The sequence below is a fragment of the Podarcis liolepis genome, assembly GCF_965112155.1.
Source record: "Podarcis liolepis genome assembly, chromosome: 3".
Lineage (NCBI taxonomy): Eukaryota > Metazoa > Chordata > Lepidosauria > Squamata > Lacertidae > Podarcis > Podarcis liolepis.
In genome coordinates, this window is record NC_139557.1 from 2,799,968 (window position 1) to 2,814,159 (window position 14,192).

Consider the following 14,192-nt stretch of genomic DNA (forward strand, 5'->3'; position numbering starts at 1 on the left):
ATGAGCCAACCCTCTAGCCTGAGGACTCCTGCATGACGTATAGCCTGGTACACTCCCTGCTTGCTGTACTGGTGAGGTAGGTTGAGAGGCACTTGGTTCCCTGAGCCCAGGAAAGGCACCTGTGAGGGTCCTTGCTCTGGTTCTTTGGGCCCTCATGCTGTAGGCTCTGGTTCAGGGGCTCCCGCCTGCTAGCTTTGCATTCAGTGGTCCCCCGATCACCATCATCTGCTCAGAGCCAGAAATTTGACCTGACTCATGGGCTGGCAACACCTTTGACTCGGCATCCTGGTCACTGCTGGACTCGAGAAATAACATGAATTATTTTTTAAGGCCACCAGGCAAGGGGGACAAGGTAGGAATGCTGATATGGAGGTAACTGAACACAGCCTGTGATTATACTGAGATAATATCTTGACACTTGCATCTCACCATCGTTTGCATTCATAATGACAATACACATGCAAGGCTATTGGATCAGAGTTCATATTCTGCCAGCTCCCATTTTTAAAAAAGATTTCAGGTACACCTTTGACAGACACAGTCATACCATCCCAAAACAAGTTATTTCTCTTATTGCCCTATGCAACATACATAACCATAAATGAAGACAAAATGCCTTTCCCCCCCTTTTTTCCCCCTTCAAATTCCTGTCTCTGCAACTTAAACCCAAATAAAGAGACAATTCAAGCAAGGGGCCAGCATGGGCCCTTTTTTCCTTTGAAAATAAACCACTGCCACGGAAGAATAGCCCTACTCAGGAGGTAATGAGTATGCATATTGGGAGATATTCATGTTTCTTTGCTGCAGACACAGGTCTCGGAGAGAGCTATATTTGAAGTGATTTATTTTTTTTACCATGTTCTATACTGTGTTTCTTAATGCTACAATTGCATCGATTGAAGTCAGCAGATCATTCACTGCATCCTGTGTAAATCTCTTGAGCATTTCGAGTGACCCCATGACTCAGGGTAAAACATTTAAAAAGAACAGCTTGCTTTTCAGATACGATTGACAAGGGCCAACACTTCTCAAGGTACAAAACACAGAAGCTATTTTCACCTCCCTCATTAACTCACAACATAATGCTTAGCATCTAAGATGATCACTGTCTATAACAGTGGTTTTCAAACTTTTTTCTCTGAGTCACACTTTCAGAATAAATAAATAAAATTCTACTTTAAAATATGATAATGGGACATCCAGAAAATATAAAGCAATGCAGTTAGATAAGAACATGGATCATTCCCAGAATATAAGTATAAACTAGTCTTCTCTAGCACTCTGGTCAAATGGCGACTCTGAATCACAACTAAGTATCACTTGATGCTCTTGCTCTCATTTTGAAAAGATATCTATATTCTGCAAAAAAATATATATATACTATATATACTACACTGAAATATTTAAATATTTCTTTGATTGTCCTTGAATCTTCTCACCACCCTTGCAATCCTCTCCTGCCACACCCTTGAGAACACAGCTATGTTTTGCTTACGTTCTCTCCATTTACTTTTTTAGTCTAACTCTTGAGTCAAACACTGGTACCATATTACAGTTCTTCCTTTAAGGAACAAACTCAACTTCTAGAGTTTTCAAACCAAGTCACAATTTATTCCACATTATTGTACAGCTGAGTGAAAAATAAAAAAATAAAAATAAAAATACATGTTCTGTGGGATAGCAATGATGTTAAAGAGGCAAATCACATTTGTATTGATTTGTATTGATTTTTACTGGTGGGGGGCAACTGCCCCCCCGGCTACTCCCATGGTGTGCACCCATGGATTTTTGCCTTTGTGGAAAAGGGGGCAGGAGCACTCAGGGGAATGTTGCTTGAGATAATACATGCAGGGCTTCCACATGTGCTTGCACCACAAAATCAGCCTCTCACCTCCACAGCTGTCTCCACAAAAAGTGATGTGTGGTAGGCTCCTCAGAACCCAACTCACCAACCACTGGTGATCAAGGCTAATATGGAGGTGGGCACCATGGCCTGCCCAGGGGCCTGAGGCACAGCTCACTGGGACACATGGAGGATCAGCCTGGTCGACATGGCAGAGCCATGCTCTACTACAGCTGGGGAAGGTCAGGGACTCACAAAGACACTTTCTCACCTCCAGACATTAGGGTGTGCCTGGGCACACCTGGCACACCCCGTATGCACACCTATGCCTAAAATAAAACTACTACTTCAATGCTTTTTTGGAAATGCTGAAGGTCAGATTCTTTCCAAAAATATTTCTCCTTTTTTTGGTGCCCCTGCTTTGCTCACTCTTCCCCCATTTTTCTGTTATCTTTTTATTATTTATTACATATCCCCACCTAAACCTATTTGTTGGGCATATGCTGACAGATGCTAGGCTAGGTTGCCAAAAGTTGGAAGACAGGTGTTCAGTTAACAGCTGAGAATTGGATAAGACACTTTTCGTTTATCACTGTGACTAAAAAACTGATGTTTAATTTGTTATTCATGAATGCACTTTACTTTTTGCTGTATGGCATGTATTCATTGAGTATACATGGCAACATCACTGTGCTGTGCAAATGTCAGCTGTGGGACACAGTATAGTAACACCTGGTATTATCCTGGACAATAAAGTCCTACACTGAAAAGAAGAATCTTGCCATAGTGACTTTCACTACCTTTTTGCTTGAGCTTCTTGTTTTTGTTTTGCCCAAAGCTATTGAAGAAGAAGATTTGGAGCTATTTTTGTGGAAGTTCACCAAAAACTACACTTCTGACATGGGTTGTGATTTCCAAACAAGTCGGTTTAGGTTCAGCAATTCTAAGAACCTGTCACCTCCCTGGAACATCAAATAGAATCCAATGCAGACAATGAAGATCTTCGTGACTGTACTACTTATTCTACATCAAATATCTCCTGTCTAGGTTTAATGGACAGAGAACGTTTAATGGTTGCCAGATTCTCAAATCCAATTAATGTGAATTATTAGGATTTAAGCCAATTGGCTAAAACTCCAATTCTAAACATATTACTTAGTAGCATGTCCCATTGATTTCAATAAGACTTATTTCCAAGAAACATGTATAGTGTCAGGGTATTAATCAACTTAAGATCCTTGTACTTAGCTGAGCTGTAGATCAGCTTGAACTTGATGGGGATTAGATTGGTTTAATGTAGGTGGATTTACCTGGATTGCAGATTGGGCGGCTTTTTAAACAAAGGGATAGACAGACTTACATTTTACAAAAGCAAGTGCACTATTGCTTTCCAAAGCATATGATTTTAAGCTTTCTCTTCTTCTGTTATCTTACTCTGCTAAGGGCATTTTGAGACCAGTGTGTTAATGTATAGAGTCACTCATTAGTACACAGCTGTTGCAGGAGACCACAAACATATTTTCTCCAGCTACTGTGCTGGATACAAAACAATGCACCTGCTAGATTGTGTGTTGTGTGTTGTGGCATCATTCACTCCCCATTTCCCACTATTTTGAAATGCTTCTCCAAGTTGATTAGAAACTGTGTGATCCCTGCTAACCAACTAACCTAAAATACACACACACACTCCGCACCAACAGGGATGTCTTCCCCACTGCACCTTCCCATCATTTGATAAACCTTTTCCCAGCCAGTGAAAATGTGTTTTTCATTTGCTTGCTTTCCCTCTACACCATTGATGTGATCACACACTGCAACCACAGAACATAACTGTTCTCTATACACCCCCCCCCAGAAGTATAAATTTCTTTAAAACAATTTGAAGACACTTTCTATAAAAAAAACAAATAAATCTCAAAGCAGTTTACAAAAGCAGTAATAAAAAAGCAATAAAACAATTTAATGAACATCATCGTTAGAGCTCCAAAAGCAGTTCAAATTGGCCTCAATTATTAGGAAGTGGCAAAGAGCCATGGTTTTGATAGCCCCTAAAGCACACAGTTGTTGATGCCTGTCATATTGCAAATAGGAGTTTCTCACATAAGGTAGGTCCACTTTTTATCATAACATACTAACAAGTACATCATTTCTTTCCTTCTTTTTGGCAGGGCTTTTTTGAATCAGGAAACATTTCCTCCTCCTCTACTGAATTTATATACCGCCCTATACCTGCAGGTCTCAGGATGGTCCACATCCTAGGTAGTAATATTTATCAAACAAATAGGGAGAACCAGCTCGTGGACATAACCAGTGCATACTGTACGGAGTAGCATTTTAGTTCTAACTTTAAGCATGCCAATATTCCCAACAGAAGTCAATTTCCTGAACCATATTAGTCTGTTGCAGCAAAAGCAACAAAAGGTTTTGTGGCACACTAAGACTTGCCCATGCTGATGATGATGATGATGATGATGATTTTATTATTTATACTCCTGCCACTCTGGGCAGCTTACAGCATATATCAAAACGTAATAAAACATCAAACATTAAAAACTTCCCAATGCAGGGCTGTCTTCAGATGTCTTCTAAAAGCTATGTAGTTTTTAATCTCCTTGATATCTGAAGGGAGGGTGTTCCACAAGGAGGGTGTCACTACCAAGAAGGCCCTATGCTAGAGTTTGGGATATATAGCAGGGGAGTGCAGAAGTAAATAGTCTGGTAAGACTGCTGGTTGAAAGGAAAATGAAACATGTTTTCTGTAATAAAAAAGAATAAAATATGTTTAAAAGGGGAAAAGAAACTTAAGTCATCCTGAGTACAAATTTACATGTGACAAACATAACGTTAACACTAACACTAACGGAGAAGAAGCAGGAAGGAAGTAAAGCCTGAAGAAAAACAATCTACAGAAAGTTACTCAGGAAGAAATCAACAAGAGAAGAATAGGTTGCCTTTCTGCCTATTGCCCCCCCCCCCCACTGGTTCAGGTAAGTTACCACACTGTTGCTTTACTCTCAGCAAGACTAGCACATTTACAATGACATAAGCTGTCATGGACCTGAGCCAGATATATGAACTGTACTTCAAATACTGTAAGGCAGGAGTCAGCAACCTTTTCCAGCCATGGGCCAGTCCACCATCCCTCAGACCATGTTTGAAGAAAAAAAATGAATGAATTCCTATGCCCCACAAATAACCCAGAGGTGCATTTAAAATAAAAGCACACATTCTACTCACGTTAATAGACGCTTATTCCCAGACTGTCCGTGGGCTGGACTGAGAAGGCGATTGGGCCGCATCCGGCCCACAGGCCTTAGGTTGTCTACCCCTGCTGTAAGGTAAAGGGACCCCTGACCGTTAGGTCCAGCCGCGGACGACTCTGGGGTTGCGGCGCTCACCTCGCTTTACTAGCCGTTTGTCTGCAGCCAGCTTCTGGGTCTTGTGGCCAGCATGACTAAGCCGCTTCTGGTGAACCAGAGCAGCACACGGAAACACAGCGCACAGAAGTATATACTGTACTTCACAAAAATGATGAAAGACTCTCATATGGCATTAGTAGAATATACTCCACCCAGTTTACCAACCATTTGTGGTGGAACATTTGCCTCTCAGCTAATTTAAGGTTCATTTAAAATGTGATGGAATGAGTTTTAATTATGTGAACTTAGAATGGGTCCTGTGATCATTCATCTAGTGCAACAACAAAATGAGAACATAGGACGAGCCTGCTGGATCAGACCAAGAGCCCATCTAGTCCAGCATTGTCTTCTCAGTGGCCAATGAAATGCCTATGGAACACCTGCAAGGTGTATCAGAGCTTAGCTCCAAAATCTGTTTTCAACAACAGGAGTGAGGCCTGCTATAATACATGAATGAATGAATATCAGCTCTTAGCAAATTGCCCTACCACCACCAAAGCAAAATAGCCACGTCCTGCTGTCCTGACAGAGTGCCAGGGACTAAGCCAAGCATTTCCTGAACTAGTGCATGCCTTCCTGTCAGGTTGTGGCCCCATCATTTTTACTTATGTTTTCTTAAATAAGATGTTATTTCCCCATATTACTTGATTACAAGTAACTAAGTACCAGTCAGCATAAAGGTAAAGGGACCCCTGACTGTTAAGTCCAGTCGCGGACAACTCTGGGGTTGCGGGAGCCGGCGTACAGCTTCCGGGTCATGTGGCCAGCATGACTAAGCCGCTTCTGGCGAACTAGAGCAGCGCACAGAAACGCCGTTTACCTTCCCGCCGGAGCGGTACCTATTTATCTACTTGCACTTTGACGTGCTTTCGAACTGCTAGGTTGGCAGGAGCTGGGACCGAACAACAGGAGCTCACCCCGTCGCAGGGATTTGAACCGCCAGCCTTCTGATTGGCAAGCCCTAGGCTCTGTGGTTTACACCACAGCACCACCCGCGTCCCCTACCAGTTAGAATAACCATTACTAACAGTAGAACACTGGTGAAATCAGCTCCTGTTGATTTTGGTGTGCTGACCCGGAAATGCAAATACTTCAACCATTCAAATTCAACCATATAGATCAGGAATGGGGAGCCTATTGTCCTCCAGCTGTTGTTGGATTTCAGTGCCCATCAGGCTCAGCCAGCACAGCCAATGGTCACCAATGTTGAGTGTTGTAGTGCAACAGCATTTGCTGGGGAACAGATTCCCCATCTTCTCTATATCCTGTTCAACCTGCTTCCCAAATAGTTGGAAGCTATGACCTAGACATGTAAAGCATTCACAACATATGCTCAGCAGGAAAAAAATGATTTCAGAAGACAACAGTGACCTGGTCCACCAGAAACCTCAATAAATTGTACCTCCACAACTACAAGCCCCTGTGGCGACAAATTAACAAAGACCTAAAGAGATGGAATAACATGAACTTCACTCTCTCAGACAAAATAGCCATGATCAAAATGATCACACTCCCAAAACTAACCTACCTATTCCAAACCCTCCCAATCTGGATCCCCTCAACCCAACTTCGCAGTTGGCAGAGAAAACTACACTCTTTCATCTTCTCACATAAAAAACCAAGAATAAGCCCCAAATACCTGCACCTCCCCACCTCAGAAGGAGGATGGGGAATCCCCAACATAGAAGCATATAACAATGCCAACCAAATACGCCATATAATCCCATATATACTAGAAGATGAGACAAAACAATGGGTACACCTAGAGAGGGACACAATTGAAAACACCTGCACCACAACATACCCACTCCTTCCAAACAAACTAAAGAAAATTCCCACAGCACTTAACAGGTACACACAGACCATGCTCAAAGCATGGAAAACACAAATAGGCAAACTATCCCCAACCCCATCCCCACTAATCCCCCTGGCGTACCACCCATTATTCCACCATGCAGCACAAAACCTCAAGATAAAAACCTGGCGAACCAAAGGCTTATATCGCCTAATAGACTTTTGTAAAAATAACAAACCCTTGTCAACACAATAAATGCAAGACAAACTAGAAGACACCCAAATGCCCTGGTTAACACAACACCAACTACATGCCCTCTTAAACAACCCAACAGTAAAATCAGCAGCAACTAGGCCCCTGACAACCTTCGAAAACCTCCTCCTAACAACAAAGGGAAACGGTAAAGGTACGGTATCCGCAATATACAAAATACTACTCCAAAATCCCGCAAATCCCCTAGACGCAATCAAAAAACAATTGGAGAATGACATAGGCTATGAGATTAACCCCACTCAATGGACCAGAATGTGGTCTAAACCCCCCTTTAAATCCATATCAACGAAAAGAAAAGAACTCACACTGAAACTCACCTACAGGTGGTACCTAACACCAAGGAAACTAGCGCTAATACACCCAGGAACCTCACCAAAATGCTGGAGAGGGTGCACCTCCACAGGCACATACCTCCACATGTGGTGGGAGTGCCCCAAAATCCAACTATTCTGGACAACAGCCATACAAGAAATATGTAAAATAACTAAGCAAATAATAGACATCACCCCAGAATTGGCCCTACTAAACATCTTCCAAGACAACAATGCCCATTTACACCACAAAGAACTCATAACCCACCTGCTCTCAGCAGCCAGAAACACCATAACCAGACACTGGAGAGACCTGTCAGGAGTAAGCATGGACCAATGGTACCAAATAGTATGGGAAACAGCCCTCCTAGAAAAATTAACCAATAAACTGATACTGACACGGGGACAAACAGAAGAAGATGCCTTCACCCCGGTATGGCTCCCCTTTATCACATACACAGCCCAACAGGACAGTGACAATAATCCACCAACAGCATACAAATCAATATGGCTAACCTGATCCAAAACACCCACCCACCTCACCCACACACGAAAACAAAGATCACCACAGCCAATCACAAGCAAACAATCACACCCTAGGCCAACCCCAACCTCTCTCACCACCAAAGTGAACAACACAAGCAACGCTGACACCAAACTCTACATACATTAAACATAATAGAAACACCGCCACTTGACCCCACCCCTATCCACCTTCCCTCTCTCCACCCCCTTTCTTTTTTCTTTTTTCTTTTATTCTCCCCCTAATGCCTCAACAAATGAAACGGATTTGTAAAAATGTTACATGGGGAAAAAAATACGAGGCACTACACTTCTGTAAAACAAGAAAATCCTGAATAAAATATATATTAAAAAAACAAACAAACAAACAGTGACCTGGTCCTAAGCACAATGATTAAGAATTAAGTGTTGCTTAAATGAATTGAACTTAGTTATAAGTAAGGGTATTGAAGATAGGCCTGGGAATATCCATATAAATATCTATTGATATATTCATGCCTTTCTCATACCAAGTTATATGTAATGAAACTTCATATGTTACCATTTTTGCAGGGGCATTATGTGATAAACAGTTAAAATGTAGAATTGCCATATGACCAGCTAAAGTCATGTCAGATGCAACTATTTTACATCTTGGGTTACAACTGCAATTCTAGACAACTCTAGAAATTGGCTGCTTATTTCATCATCAATCATGATTAAGTGCATACATATTATCTAAAAATGGTGCTGGGTGGATGTACATAGTAACTATTTGTAAGGTATTGAGCTGGATGGATGTAATTAGCTAAAGGCCATAAAACATGCATAAGTCAATTTAGTAAGAACAAATCAGTTCTAATCCTGCTGTTCTGTCACAGTAAGCAGACACTCTTTTGGCATACCTGGAAACAGGAACGGGCTATAATAGAGGCAGAACTGGAAGTCCATGTATTTGAATTAATCTGTATAAAACTAGACATAAAGCTGAGATACATTCAGAGTTCTGTCATGAGAATAAGCTGATTACACTCCTCAATCTTAAAATACATGAAGATGCTACATTTCTTGCACTAGTGATGCTACTCACCATGAAGTTGTTACAGTAAGTACCACATTTTTTAAAAAAAGAGGTGCCAGTACTGCGTAGTCTTGAGTACCCCCCCCCAAAAAAAAGCACTGATCCTAGGACAAGTATAGGTAGTTGAATAGGAATGCCTGTTAATTATTACTCCAGGTCCATTATTGTTAAGTTCAGTGTTCAAAAAAAGGGGCGGGGAGGAAGTCAGGTTAGTTCAACAATCCTTCGCTGGACTTCTTAGGCTTGATAATTACATGTTATTGGATATGGAAGAGACTGGGTCATAGAAAATGCACTCCCACGTTAGTCTCTGTATAAGTGATGGTTCTCTGGTAATTACTAAACAATTTCAAGTAGCCCCAAGTTTCATCCTTCAGATTTCAAGGGTTGAATACTGAAAATCTCACTAGTTGTGGGCACTTGAAGAGGAACAAAAAAAGGAACCATTTACTTAAAGTTCACATGACTGGGGAGTTTCTGAGACAGCAGGTGGGGTAACTAAGTGCACAAATCTATTTATTTGTAAAATACAGTTGTTGTTGTTGTGGTGGTGGTGATGGCTCCAAGAAGGGGGGAAGTACATGGGCACTGTGATACCCACTATTCAAACAACGTATTGTTTAAAATATACATGAGTTTGGTTTACACAGAATTATATATTAGCCAACATAGGAAACAAGTGAATCCATAGCTAGAGGAAGGGTAAAGGAGGGTAAAATGCAAGTATTATTAAACCCCAGTCCTAAATGTAAACCACTTCAAGGTGTTTTTTTAAATTATTAGATATATAAATCTTGCTAAATAAAAACAAACAAAGAAACAAACAAACATGATTGCCAGCACTTTAAATCAGAAATTGTTTTATCTAGGTCGGGTCTGAGACAACTGAAAGGCATCTAAATCACAGCTGTTTTTTATTTTTATTTTAAAGGCTAGAGGGAAATGGAGTTTGCCTTTCTGGTAACTAGATCAAATGCAAACAAAACCTTTAAAAATGGCAAGGGTGTGATTGGGGTGTATGTCCCAAACTGGTGACCCTCCTTCCCCAACGCTGTTGAGCTCCTTCAACCCAGCCAGCCTGGCCAAGGGTCAGGGATAATGGGCGTTGGGAGTCCAGCACTGTCTGGAGGGCCACAGGTTTCCCCTCACTGTCCTAAACATGTTACATGGAACAGCCCATTTCTTTCAATTAAATTTACTTCTGTGTATGTGTGCACGCTTTCACCACGTTCAAAAGACTAAACACCGTTGTGTAGAAGCAATGTTACTGCTTCTAGAAAACTGTGTGTGTAAGCTGGAGGGGTTAGTCGTATCATGAAATGCTCTGTAATTCATAATCTGAAGAAACTGGCTGACAAACATTCAGCGCCCAGTGTCAGACTGTAACCCTCCGCTGGTTAATGTATTGCATTGCATCTGAATTGCTAAAACGCTTGTAAGCCTCTGGGTACTGTACCTGGATATATTTCCTACCTAAAGTTAAAAATCAGTCTGAATTTATTGTAAGCAATTAGCTGCCACAAAATATAAAGGGAGGAAAAGCAGCCACTACAATTTAAAACATACATAATATTTATTCATATATCCAGCAAATGAACAGAACACTAAGCCTTCAATGCATCATGTTCATTGACAGAGTAACAAAAAGAAAAACAAAGGTCCCTAGCCCAAGAGCCAGCCAGATAATTGGGAGAGGGTGTGCCCACACACATCAAGAGGGAGGTGTAAGAAGACAAGAGAAGGGGAGGACACAGTCAGTAAGGTTAGGAAGTAAACGAATGCTGCCATGTCTGCTGCTCCTGAGTAAGATTCTAATCCTATTTTGCCAAAGGAGCAAACACAGCTGCAGAAGAAATTCTTTTTACTACCTAATAGAATATTGCTTTTGCTTTTGGAAACAATTCATTAACACCATGGGACTATCCTTTCCTCTGGACAAAATAACACTCATAGCATATTGTGTGTCAATACAGTGTGTTATCTGTATAATTCAGACTGTGGCTGAGAGGAATTGGCTTACGTATGACAGCCCTGCAATGTAGTCCACTGCTAATATTGCAGGTTAAAAGTGGTGGTGAGGCCAGTTTGGATTTCTAGCACAGTTTGCAGCAAATGTCAGTAAAGTTCAACTACCCCCTCTGACCACCTGCCAGCTCATGCAGAAAAGCCTTGTGTTCAGTTGACTTACATGAGATGCCATAAGAGGAATCTGACAAAAGCCAGTGTGGTGCAGTGTTGAGGGTGTTGGACCTGGGAGACCGGAATTCAAATCCACACTCAGCCATGAAGTTTATGGGGTGATTATGAGTCACTTGCAATCTCTCACCTTAGCCTACTTCACAGGGTGGGCCACCTTGAGCACCTTGGAGGAAAGGTGGGATATATCATTAATTAATAAACAAACAAAATAAGGAGGCAGTCCACTGATTGTGATATAGGGCCTCCTCTGAAAACCTTGTTGACTGGCTAGGGATGTTCTGCTTAGTGTGTCCAAGATATGTGACCAAGATGTGACCCTACAGGACAAATGTAGTCAGGACTACTTGACCAGCATCAACAATGGCTGGAGTGGAGTGTCCACTGACAGCTAGATTGACTGGATATGGGGAACATGTCTTCTGCACAGGAGACCCTGCTACTTGTTGTTGAAGATTATTTCTCCAAAGCAGGAGAGCCAAGACAGTGATCCTATACTGCGAGAGGGGAGGGGGCAAAGGGGGCATGAAAGACCCTTGCCACAGCTATGCTTGGTAGATTTCTCCTTCCCTTGCTTACCTGGGTGAGGTATTCTGCCCTGGCATCTCCAGTTGTAGGAGTGAGAGCTGCAGCTGAGCGCCTGAAGATCTGAGGAAACAGTACTTTGCTGTGAAGTGATTTGAGAAGGCACTAGTTTAGGGTTGCCATATGTTCATTTCCCCCTGGACACATCCTCTTTTTCACAGTTTAAAGTTCTGTCCAGCTGGATTTTTAAATTTTGGCTAAATGTCTGGGAGGGGGGTGTTGTTTGGTACCATTAGTATCACAGAGTCGATGAGAGAGCAGGATTATAGACCTTTGACTTGATCCAACTATAAACTCCAAATGCATGAGGTGTTTATGTTTGTGTGAGAGTGAGAATTGCTGCTTTTTGTTATCAGGGCCCTTCTGAAGAGTGGAACCTCGAAACGCAGCTCTTCTTTCCAGTCGGCGGAGGGAACGGAAGCAGCCAAGGCCGGGCCGGGTGAGAGGTGGTGCCATTTGTGTGCCAGGTGATGGAGGTGGTCGGCAGGTTGTTTCCCTTCTCTTTTTTTGATAATAATTTTTATTAGTTTTCAATTACAATCTAATAGTATCCTCATTATAGGAATACCAATTTATAATACAATTATCAATACCAATTGTTCAAATACCGAATTATATAATTTAGATGAGATGGCCTCCCACATGCTAGAATTGATGGCTTGATTGTTTGATTTATTTCTGTGTTCCAAGATCTTATTAATTTCCATTACATTCTGGTCATAATAATAATCCCCTATACAACAACTGCAATATCAATAACTTCTATTCATGTTGACACATTAAATAATTTATAAAACTACAAGTGAGGAACTCAAACTATATCCTTGTTCTTCCTGTGTGTGGCAATTATTTTGTCAGTGATGTTTCTTCCTGTCCTTGTAAGATGTTATGTCTCTCTTTCGCCCGGTTCTTGCTGTTCTCCATCATGCCTTGGGAAAAGCTGATATCCCACTGTTGTTTCTGAAATTTCTAAATTGCTCCGTTTCATGCTTCATTGTTTTACAACTTTAACAACAGATGCAAAAATCACTGTGTCCCAATAAATAACCTGTTTTTACCCTTTTCCCTCTCAGCCTGGGAAGAAGAGTGGTCTGTTGAACTGCAGATGACTCAGTAGTGAACCTTATCAGTTCCTTGGCAAGTTCACAGACTCCTTTCATCCTTCTGTCCAACTGAAGATAAATGAGCAATTATACTTCCAATTAAATTAAATTCCAAGTCCTCTTAGCATTATTCAGTTCACTCCGTAAATAATAAAGGATGGGGAAGAGTCAGCTCTAAGTTTCCATCATAAACCTTTTGCAAAATAGAGCTTCCCTCCCTTTCTCTTGTTTTTTTACACACACAGTTCCGTTTAATATTACATTCCATATCGATAATCCAATTTCTTCCGTCCTTGCTTGTACAAATACAACTACTTTGAACTAACATTAAGAGGAGGGTTGCCAAATCATAAATGTAGAGAAGAAAACTTTAAATAAAGAAACCATAAGCGCCCCTCCCCACACATCATCTTTTGCACCGAATGAAGTCTTACTCGTATCTCAAATTCAAACCTTAAAGTCTTTGCAGTTGTTATTGTTCCACAGTTTGTGATCTCATCTCTTCTAGCATGTGCCTGTACTTTTGTCCAATTAAACTCTAATTAACTGGAGAACCTCTGCTTCTTATTGGTAGCATTGGAGGGTTTTTGGAGGCTTATTTTGTCCGTGATGTTTCTTCCTGTCCTTGTAAGACTTTTTTGCACTCAGCACCTCCCTGCCTCCCACAATCCATGCCTGAGCGAGAGCCAGGTACCGAGACGAACTGCGAATGAAGTCCACCCCCCCTCCCCCCGTCCCTGGAGGGAATTTGCAATGATAATTACCTTCAATCATCCTGGGTTTTCCTTCACCAACAATCTCCTGCTGTCGTGGGAGCTGCCTCCATTAAGGCAGAGTGGAACCAGAAGCCGCGGGTAGTTTCCCTTCCGTGACAACTCCCCTGGTGCTGGAAATGGCTCCTTCCAGCTGGACCTGAGCTCGACCTGCCAGGCCACCAAGGTGCCCAGCAAGCCACTTCTCCACTTCCACTTCTTGGTGGCACACAGCCATGGGGCGCATGGAGGGGCCAACCCCAAGATGCAGGTGGGCAATGACCCACACAGCCCCGAGCCCCTCCACTGGCTGCTGTGCTTGCCCTTTGACCG

At 41.9% G+C, this 14,192-nt stretch overlaps 1 long non-coding RNA gene across 1 annotated transcript; it reads left to right on the forward strand.

Annotated features, from left to right (window-relative positions):
- Positions 1 to 9,588: 9,588 nt before the first annotated feature.
- Positions 9,589 to 13,658, forward strand: LOC310702449. The gene is made up of 3 exons (XR_014523502.1): positions 9,589 to 9,712; positions 12,376 to 12,443; positions 13,078 to 13,658. It is a non-coding gene; the product is annotated as an uncharacterized lncRNA (long non-coding RNA).
- Positions 13,659 to 14,192: the final 534 nt, after the last annotated feature.